Source organism: Urocitellus parryii, chromosome 3, assembly GCF_045843805.1.
Source record: "Urocitellus parryii isolate mUroPar1 chromosome 3, mUroPar1.hap1, whole genome shotgun sequence".
NCBI lineage: Eukaryota > Metazoa > Chordata > Mammalia > Rodentia > Sciuridae > Urocitellus > Urocitellus parryii.
The window spans coordinates 206,647-217,538 of record NC_135533.1 but is presented as its reverse complement, the minus strand read 5'-3'; positions in this window follow the sequence as shown (position 1 = coordinate 217,538).

Genomic DNA, 10,892 nt, shown 5'->3' with positions numbered 1-10,892 from the left:
AAAGTAGAAAAGAAATAGATGAAGTTAACATTGATCATACATTTTATTTAGCTCTAATATCCCAAATAGTATCATTTGAATGTGTAATTAATATAAGAAATACTAATGAGTTGTTTTGCTTTGTTTGCACTGAATCTTTCAAGTTTGATGTGCCTCTTCCATTTATAGTACACCTCACCTGGAAGTAGGTGCTTGTGAAGGGTTCATAGTCAAAGTTGTACCCATAGCTATAATTTCAAAAGGTGGTAAGAGGCATATTTGGGTGTCTGAATGCTTTCTGCATTCAAGGCAGCTTTCTTGGAGGCACTTTAGAGGTGACTCCTATGGAGAATAAGTGAGCAGTAGAACCAGGTCCAACTTAACCCGAGTCAGAAAGCCCAGCCTCTTTGGGGATTTTATTTTTAATTCAGGGGAAGAAGTAAACAAGATCTCAAGAGGTCTGAAGAGAAGTAAATTCTACCCAGATTCCATGCAGGTCATTCATGGCTGCAGAAGGGAGACAGCAAGAAGGACATGGGAGTGGTGGGCTGCCCTCTGTCACACACAGGCCCTGCCCACTACCATGGCCTGGTCTCTCAGGCTCTGCAGAGCTTGCTTAGGAGCTTCTGTGCTGGTCTTGACTCCCGAAACGGCTACACCACAGCTGTGTGCATCAGGCTGAGTGTTTGTGCACCCATTTTCTCACTTGCAGTGCAAGGTGGGCTGAGCCTGGAGTCATGTCAAGTGCTTGAGACAGTCCCTGCTGTTGAGTGGCAGTGGCTCCTCAGGAGGACATCTCTGCCCACTGCTGTAGAACCTCAGCCCTGTTCTTCGACCCAGGCCCAGGCAGGCTTGATGGGCAGGACCCAGGCACAACCTTCTACTTGGGCAGAGGCTCAGGCTTTGCTTCCAGCTTTGGGCTTTCTAGAAGCCTTCTGTGGGACACCCTTGGGAACCATGTGGCATTCACTGAGTGCCTGAGACCTGGGGAAAGCCAGACAGTAGTGAGATGCTCTCCCTTCCCCAGCGTGGCAGTTCTGACACGTGTTTCATGAGGGCCCAGAAGGTCCTGTGGGACTGCGCATCCACAGCCTACAGAAGAGCCCACTGTCCCAAGAAACTGCGTGGTGTTGGCTTGGCTGGAGCTCTGCTCACAGGAAGGCCAAGAGAAGACACTACCATGTTTTATTTCCTTAGCTGTGCGTCTGAAACAATTTTGCTGTTACACTGATGTTTATGCATTTCCAGGAGAGCCTTGCCTCCTCCTTGTCCTGGGCCCATACCCCTCTCTCTGGCATCAGCCATCTCACCCCCTAGTGCTTCTTTCCCCAGCATGTGCAGACAGTCCCCAGTCACTGCCCATCCCTTGAAGGGGTCTGCTCTTTCTGCGCGGTTCCTCCACCTCGTTCCCTCCCCACCCACTGTGGCCTGGCTTCCTCTGCTGTGCTCTTGGGCCACCCTCACAGTTCACCCTCCCAGTCACTGCAGGGGAAGTTCAGTGGAACTGCAGAGCTGGGGAAGGATGGGCAGACTGGAATGCTTCAGCAGAGAGCTTCGTGGATGGGGAGAATGGATGGCATAAGGTTGATATTGTGATATAATGAAGATTTAATTATGATTAGAATGGATGTGACCATGTCAGTGATCATGCAGTGAGCCCTGTGAAATTCCACCCAGTCACCCAGTGTTTCACAGGCCTTCAATACAACACCCAAGACAAACCCTTGAATCGGCCATTACTATTCCCACTTTGCTGTTAAGAAGATAGATGCAGAGAGGCCAGCTCACCCAAAGCCACACTCTGGCTAGTGGAATCAGGCCCCATGTCCAGGTCTGACTGCCCACATGCAGAGCTCCCACCCAAGTGGCAGAACTGACTCTGCCCCTCACCCAGCCTGTGTTCACTGTGGCTCCTAGCACTGGGGTTTGGATTTTCTTTCATTGGTTTAAAAGCAGTGTTAAAAGAATCATATTATATAGAAATAGAAAGTACACTAGAGGGAACTAGGGCTCAAAGACTTGAAGAGAGATGGAAATTGACTGCTAATGAGTGGAGGCATTAAGTTGGAGTGATGGAAATATTCCTCAAATTGATCATGACTATAGATGCACAACTCTATGCAAACAACAACAACAACAACAATAAAAAATTGAATTCCACACTTTGAATATGTGAATTCTACAGTATAGGAATTGTATTCTGAAAGGAAAGTGACCACAACACTCAGAGCAACCAAGAGATCTTTATTGCAGCAGTGCAACAGAGGAGGAGGAGGAGGAGGAAGAAGAGAGAGAGAGAGAGAGAGAGAAAAGAGAAGAGGAGAGATGGTGAGGGAGAGAGAGCAAGAGAGAGAGATAGGAAAGAGAAGAGGAGAGATGGAGAGGGAGAGAGCGAGTGAGAGAGAGAGAGAGAAGAGGAGAGATGGAGAGGGAGACAGAAAGAGAGAGAGAGAAGAGAAGAGGAGAGATGGAGGGGGAGAGAGAGAGAGAGAGAGAGAGAGAGAGAGAGAGAGAGAAAGAGTGAGAGCAAGAGAGAGAGGGGCCCGGCAGGAGGGAGTTTTTATAGCCCAAATCTAATGGGGACTCTGGGTCTGCACACAAGGGGGTTAAGTGCTCGGCCTTGAGAGGCAGGTTGAGTGTTCAGCCTTGAGCAGGGGGGCGAAGTGTTCAGCCTTGAGCGGGGGCTTGGGTGTTTGGGCTTGAATCAAACAGGTGATAAAGAACCAGACAGAGGATTTGAGTGGCCAGGTTATCCTGCAGCTAATTTTGTTTGGCATGCCCTGCAGACAACTTACTCAGCCTGTCCTGCACCTAACATTCCTCCCTTTTTGTTTTTCTAAGTGACATGGGGTCGGCGTAAAGTCCTCTGGCTACTTCCTGCTTAATGGTGGGCATTGTGGGACCTAGGAGAGAAAGTGGAGGAATGTTCGGGGGACAGGTCTGAGAATACCAGGACAGCCAGAAATAACACTCAGTGGCTACAGACAACTACTGTGGTGGAGGTAAAAAGTCCATAAAAGTTCCTTGAAGCCACAAGTCCTCGATGGCATCAAACCAGTCCTGGATGGAGGAGATTCTTGGTATCAGCCACTGGTCCTGTAGCAGGGACTCTAGGAAGTATCGGAGATGGCTTGGTTGAATCCAGTAATGTTAAGGGTGACAGCCTGATTGCAGCCAGTGGAAGGGCAATCACCTTGACCCATAGACTGAGAGTGGGTGGTGTCATCCAGGTGCCATGTCGCTTGGATGTAAAAGCGCCATCTGTGGTTGGGATAGAAACTTGAGAGAATAATGATTAGAAAAAGAAGAAGAGGGTTGGTGAGAAATTTTGAGTTTGGTGGGCGTGGTGGAAGTCCAGGACTGGACATTTGGAACAGGTGCCTTTTTAAGGTGGGAGACATAGTACCAGGGAGAGTGTCTACAAGCTTGGTCACCATTGGGATAGCAAGTGTGACTGTATGGGGTCCCGTCCAGCGAGGTTCCAATGACTGAGAATGCAGTTCCTGAAGTGAGTCTAAGTCACCCAGTTGAGGAGGGTCTGATTCAGTTCCTGGTTGTGCTGGGATTGAGACAGTGAATGGTGCAGGAAGGTACTGGTCGGCATGTTCCCTGAGAAGTGAGGGCTGGACCGTTGTCTGACTGGGTGGAGGTGGGAAGTCTGAACCTGGGAATGATCTCCTCAGTGAGGATGGAGGCGATGGTGTCAGCATTTTCCCTGGATGTAGGGAAGGCTTCTGTCCAACCTGAAAAAGTATCAACCAAAATAAGTAGGTAGCAAAGCTTTTTGTGCCTAGGCATGTGAGTGAAGTTGATCTACCAGTCTTTGTCTGGCGGGTGGCTCCTCATCTGATGTGTGGGGAGTTTAGGTTTGATGCTTCCTTGTGGGGATACAATAGAGCAGACTTAACAAGCAGAGTGGACCTGCTGGAGAGTAGTTCTCATTCCTAGGAAGTGAAAGAAGGGTTGTGAAGACTGGAAAAGGGGCTAGGGAGGGTTTTAGGTGGGGGCAGAGTCTCTAGAGCTAGAGGAGTTGGTCATGAGTCGTAGGTCTCTGTCTTGGGCATCAGGGGCTGGTAGTTGATTGACTGGCTGGTTGGTGAATTTGATCTTGCAGGAACTTTTGTAGGCAATTTAATAGACATGGTCCTATTAGGAGAAATATAAAGAGGACTAATAGGGGTCCTATGAGGGGGAGGAGCCAAAGCCATACTTGACTGAACATTCCCCATGGAGCCTGTTGGCTAGTTGCTGTCTCCTGTTTTCTAGCCGTTCTTGTCCTTCATTAGTCCCAGGAATGACTGTGTTTTGGCTTAACTGTTGTTGGTAGGTGTTTAAGATCAAGCTGGTCAAAATTGACTTTGTTTCTATCTATTGTTAAGAGTCAGCCAAGTTCCCATAGGGGTCACTCGTGGGGGAACTTGAGAGTAGCTTCTTAGTTCTGCTAGTGTCATTTGCGCTAGGATGGGTCCAGTTCTTGCTTGACCATGTGGCTTCCCTTGGAATCATCAGGGATGTCTCCCTTCTCTGGTGACCCTCCTATTCACAGCAAGTGCACTGATTGGCTTTTCATTCTCCAGTGGTCTCAATAATCTCCCTGATCAGGAGGTTATGTGGCCCAGAGTTGCAAAGCTCTTTAGAGAAGTTCCCTGTTCCCTGGATTTAGACTGACTCAGAGGGCCAAAGCCAAATATTGGTTTTCTTGGCCATTTTAATTTAACTTTAAGTCTTGATCATAAACATCCAGCAAAGTCAGTTTCACCTTAAATTAAAAGTACTGGGCTTTAGCTGAAGTCTGGCCTACTTTGGAGTCATTCTGACATGTAGTAAGATGGGAGGCACAGCCTTATCTCAGGTAAGGTAAGGCTCTTTATAAATCTTAGGTAAAGTGTTCTAGTATTGAAGTTGATCTTTGTTTCTTAAATATCATTTTATAAAGTTTATATATTGCTGTTTGAGGTCACATGAATACTAGCTAACACAATATGATATTAGATTTAAATGGTACCCAGTGTATAGAACTTTATTTTAATCTTATTGATAACAGGTCTAGTTAAAGAATATTAAATGATATAAATAAATTTCTAATATATTATTTTTATAAGCCTAAAACTACCATGCAATCTTTTGGAGAACATCAGCTTGATATAATGTTTTTTTTAAAGATTCTATCTTAATGACTTATACACCTGGAAAATATGAACACATTTAATATACAAAGAAGAGTAATAGTACCACAATTGCATTGATGTTTTTATATTAATCAAGTTTAGCTCTTAAAGAAATAACATATTACAACAGTGCAAAATAACAGTTGTTGTTTAACCATAGTGGCATAATCATTAATTCCTTCAAGATTACTTGCTCAAAAAACTTACATATATAATCAACTTACACAGACCTTCTTTATCACTTGCTTAAACCTATATAGCCAACGTACAGAGACCTTCTTTATCACTTGCTTAAACCCTCTTATTTAATTAATCACATAGACTCTCTTATCCAGAAACACATTTTCCTTGTATTAAATCCATACTTAGAACCTTCTAATTTCTCTTTCCCATCTGTTAACTCCTTCTTTATTTACATTTTGAAACAATCCTTGTAAATTTCTGAATTTAGGCAAATTATTCCATTTTAATAAGAGATATTTTGTTATTTGCAGTACACAATCACATCTGTTTACCATTTTATAAAAACATAAACAATGTTTAAGTATATAGAATTATACTGTTGTAGGGACGGACAAGGCAAGGCACCTAAGATAGCAGCGAAGATAGGGAAAAAGGTTTATTTGGTTGCAGCCAGATTCAGAGGGCACAGCTTCTGGTGTAATCAATTAATCCCCTGAACCCCAAGTTTAGATAGTTTCAGAATTTTGCACCCAGCATGTAAGGGGAGAGGCTCAGAAGTTCACAGTCTGCAGAAGTTCACAAGAAGCAATTTTTTTTTTCTCTGTTCTGGGTAAGTTAACCCTTCGAGGACACCTGGGAAGGGGAGAGCTTTTTTATTCCCCTTTCTTTCCTCCCCCTGCCAGCTGTTACCATGGAGCCCAGTTGGTAACACCCTTATCTTAGAAATGTAGTCATCACTGTGAAGCCCCTGCTCAAGGCCAGAGGCCTTGTTTACATATTTTGTGAAAAACTAGTAAAGTCCAGCACCTGGAGTGCTGATTTTTCCCAGAAAGTGGCCAAGTGAAACAGGGCAACACAAAAATAGGAAGTTTATCTATACTGAACTCTTCTGTAGGGACTCTTGCTGAAAGTCCTAAAATCAGCCATGGTGAAGATTTCTGGAGAAGGTCAGTTAAGACTTTTCTGTGGGCCTGGGTAGGGAGGGGGAAGACGGGAAGGCGGGGCTGAGAGCAGCTCCTATGGATCTGAGAATGAGGAAGGAGATGTAAAAGAATAATGGGAAAGAGGTTTGGGATTTTCCCTAGCAATGAAAACTTGAGCAGTCGAACAGGTAGAGCAGAGGGGAAGATAGGAGTGAATATCCCAAAAAGCCTGTGAGGGACTTTAATTCTTAGTAACCTGTTTTCAGTGATGACAAAGCAACTTTAAAGGCCATTTTCACCAGATCTCTGATAGGGATCCAAGGGCTCTCCTCAGCTCATTAAGCTGTTCATGGAAGTAAAGAAAGACTACCTTTAAAGGTATTTAGCTTACTTCTCTGACAACCAATATAACATGTGTAGGAAGCCACTGCTATTTGTCAAATTCACAACCAGTAAGTGTTCAAAAAGAGGCTTTACTTGTGTGTGGCTGTGGGGTGCAGGCTCTGTGTGTCAAGAATCTGCCTTTCAGGCCATCACTGATCAGGCATGTCACTGAGAACCAGTTGCTGAAAGTCACAAGCAGCTCTGGATGGAGCCAGACTCTCTTGTGCCTTTAAAAGATCATGGGTCCCCAGAAGCAGCATTCAGAGGCTTGAATGCTTCGATGACACAAACGGTGTTGCCTCAGGTCATGTGCAGCCAGCAATGACACAGCTGGTGTCACCCTAGGCCATGTGCAGCATCCCTGCCCTTCCCGTGAGGACACTAGTGATGCCACCTTAGGCCACATGAAGCATCTCTGTTTCCAATGACCACACTGCCTTCAGCTGAAGGTGGTTGCTCTAATTTCCAAAACAAAGCAAAGAGAGGAAGATTTGGTCCCCCTGTCCCTGGGTGCTGACTGCCGTGAGGGCCTCTGGTGGGAGGGACAGGACAGCTTTCAGCTTTGGAAAAATGGGAACTCCAGATGAACCCCAGCTTACCCAGTGAGTGAGAGTGGCTTGACCAAACCTTCCGCTGTCTCCTTCTCCTGACCCTATTCCTTCAGTACCTAGGTTAAATTCCCCTCAACGTCACACTGGAACTGAGCTGCCTACCTCTGACCTGTGGCCTTCTTCCACAGAGATTGCTCCAGGGTACCTGCATGTCCTAAGCAACTGTCTCTAACAAACTTTCTGTTCATCCACAGCATCATAGAGGGCTCCTGTCAACACCCTGAGCATTACCTGATCTTTCTCAGCTAGCCCCACTTCACCAGCTCATTACAGAGGGTACCAGAATTGTAGGCTGTTTGCTCTTTTCTTCCCTGTGTAGGAGAAAGTCTCAGTAAAAGAGGGAAGAATACCCTGTAAATCTACATGGCAGAGGAGCAGAGCAAGAGACAAAGGGGAGAGAGAAGGTGACACTGGGGCAGGGGGTCTGTGAGGGAGGTGACCAAGAAAGGAAAGCAGGCTGTGGGTAACAGAGCCCCCCACTCCTGAGCTTAAGGGTGTGGACAAGGGGTTTCAGCTCTGCACGGTCCCCGGGATGTACATCAGCTCTGTCTTTGCCTGACACCTGGCCCTGAGACTGATGACCTGGGCTAGGCACTGTGGACGTGCCCACTAAGAGGAAGGTCCCTTAGATCCATTTGAAAAGTCAGTTGATGGTGCATTTGGTCGGTAAACTGAGAGCTTAAGAATCCTGGGAGTAAAGTTCAGCCATGACTTAAGACCTCGAAGAGACGTTCCACCCTGGCTAAAGGAATCGTGCTTTCTTGGGTGCTCAGGAATCTAACTTTCTGAGTGAGAATGACTTGAAGAGGCAAGAAGCTGCTTTCTTTATAAAGTGCTCACTCTGATGAAGATTTAGGGGCATTTTGTGTATTATTGGTGAAGAGTTTCAGATTCCTCATTCTAAAATCCCATTTCCTGTTCCATTTCATGGTAAGAAAACAGAGGAGCCCACAACTTGGGGGCAGAGCTGGTCTGAGCAGAAACCCTTGACCCACTTCTTGGCTGTGGGTGAAAGAGGAAGACTTGGCCAGCGGATCCGACAGCACCATCCCCAGATCGCTCAGCACAGGCACTGACTGTGTATGAATGCATGCATGGCACACGGAAGGGGGGGGGGCAGCAGACGGGGCCTGTGCTGCATGCTCCTGTGTAGCAGACATCCATCATCCTCGTTTTAGAGATATGCAAGTCTGGTCTCGGGAAGCTTTCATGAAGTCAGGTGCTGGGAAGTGCCAGGATAGATTGGCATCCAGGCCTCCTCCTTTTAGTCTTCTTCTGGTGTCACCATCCTTTCCATTGAGAGTAAGGAGGTCTGTGTGGCCCTGGGTTGCTTGGCCTCCAGATTTCTACCTGACAACATCTTCTTTGTCTAAGGGAAGTTTTGTATACAGATGGGAGTGTCCTCTCTCTCTCTCTTTTCTTGGTACTGGGGATAGATCCCAGGAATGCTCTACCCTGGAGCTACATCCTTAGCACTTTTTATTTTTATTTCAAGACAGGCTCTTGCCAAGTTGGTGAAGCTGGCCTCAAATTTGCGATCCTGTTGCCTCAGTTTCTGGAGTTGTTGGGATTGCAAGCATGTATCACAATGCCCGGCAAAGAGTGCTGTGTTTGCTTTTGGAAGGTGATTTGCAGTAGCTAGGCTTTAATGGCCTGTTGAACATTTCAGTGCTCCACACCATTAATAACAAAATTGGTCCTGATGAAAACTCAGTGGAGCTTTGCCATCTTACAGTATCTCATCGTTGCCCCCCCCCCAATGGTACTGAATGATACACACAGTGAGTGAGTGAATTGCTTTGTTTACTCAACTTGGTTTGCAGTGTGAATCAACTGACTGCAGAATAATAGTGTGTTTACACAAACTAATTTGAAAATGTACTTCTTCCTCCTTCCCTTGCTCTTTGCACAAAGAGGAAAGAAGGAGATTGCATGTGGCCCCTAGTTACCAGGTCCTGTCCCTGGTCTATCTGTGCATAAACCCCTCAAGGTCAGTGTGATGGGATAGAGTGGGTGAAGCCACAGCATCTGCCCATGTGCCAGCCATTCACACTCAGTTAGTAAAAGGGCACAGTGAGTCTCCTTCCACAGCTAACCCAAGTACCCCATTAAAAACTGAGAATGTTCAAATTAAGCCACAGGATTTTAGATTTTTCCTCTTTTAAGAAGAAAAAGGAAGGAGGTGAAAAACATTCCATAGGACAGAAAGGAATGTGCCTGTTATTTCTGTCAGATTAACACTTGCCCAAACTGCCCTCAAAGCCAAAGAAGAAAAGAAATATCTCTATCAAACAAGATCAAAAGGGAAGCTAGCTGACCACCGATCAAATCTGTTTGTGGCTTTGCTGAGCAAACTTCTAGGGAAACATCTGTGGGACAGTGACTGACTGAAAAGTGATGTTCTGCCAGTGCAGAGCAGGCCAGAGGCTGACCCCCTGGAGCAGACCTCAGAGAGGAGCTGGACCTCCTGGGCAGGAGGAGCAGGCGCAGGCTGCAGGTTCTTTCTCCAGGAGTCAACACTCATCGCTGTCTTTTCAGGCATGTGTGTGGCTAGTGATTTTCATCTTACTCATGTTAGAGATTCATATGAAGAAAAGCAAGCTGGTAACAAACACTTTAGAGCATCTAGATTGCTTCTGTGGTTTGTTACAGGAGAACTGGTTACAAGCCTATGAATTCTTTTTAAGGTTTCTCCTCTAAAATGCTACCAGAATACCACTAAGCTGTTTTGAAGTGTTAACAAAACATGTATTATATAACAATCTCAGTGAACCTAAAAGCATTTATTTGTGAAATTATTATAGTATAGAAATAGTTTTCCTCTTGTTCAGAGAACTTGTCTGGTAGCTAATACTAAGCTAGCTTGTAAAGAGATTCTCAGTATGCAGTCCAGATGAACTGTGTACTCACAATAGTTACAAGGATGCAGACCCTCCCCCTGACTTCTCACTCCACTCATCTCATCATTGGAAGTGGATACAGGGAGGTCTCTCCAGAGGCAGGGGAGAACTGTCTTCAGACCTCCCAGACTCTTGTCGCATTGCAGAAAAGAATTCATGAATGTACCAGCTATGAGTAGAGGAGCAAGAGACTTAGTGTAAAGGGGCGGTGCTCACTGGAGCTGTGAGTGTAGGAGATTCCAGAGACAGAGAGAGAAAGAGAGAGGGGGATGATGAGAGATGCTAATATGTGTAGAGTAGTTCAGGGGCTGGACTGGAGGTGGGTTATACAGTTATACAGTTTACAGGTGGGTTACACAGTTTTGCTGTGGTTTCAAAACCAGTAGTAAATTCCCTCACATGCCTGTGACAATCTTATAGTTGTGTTGTTTTTAATGAGTGTAAGTTTCCGAATTTATTGTTATAAAATTCATTAATTTAAAAAATAACTTTAGGCTGAGGACTAAGCTCAGTGTTCAGTATTTGCTTAGCATGAATAGGTCCCTGGGCTCAATCCCCAGCATTGCAAACAAAACAAAACAAAACAAACAAACAAACAAACAAAAACCATGTATCTATAATGATATCCTCACTTTCATTCTGTTTCTTTCATTTGCTTACTTTCATTTTTTATCACTCTCACCAAATTCGTCTAGCTTATTAATATTTTTAAACAACTACCAACTCACCAGGCCCATTAGCCCC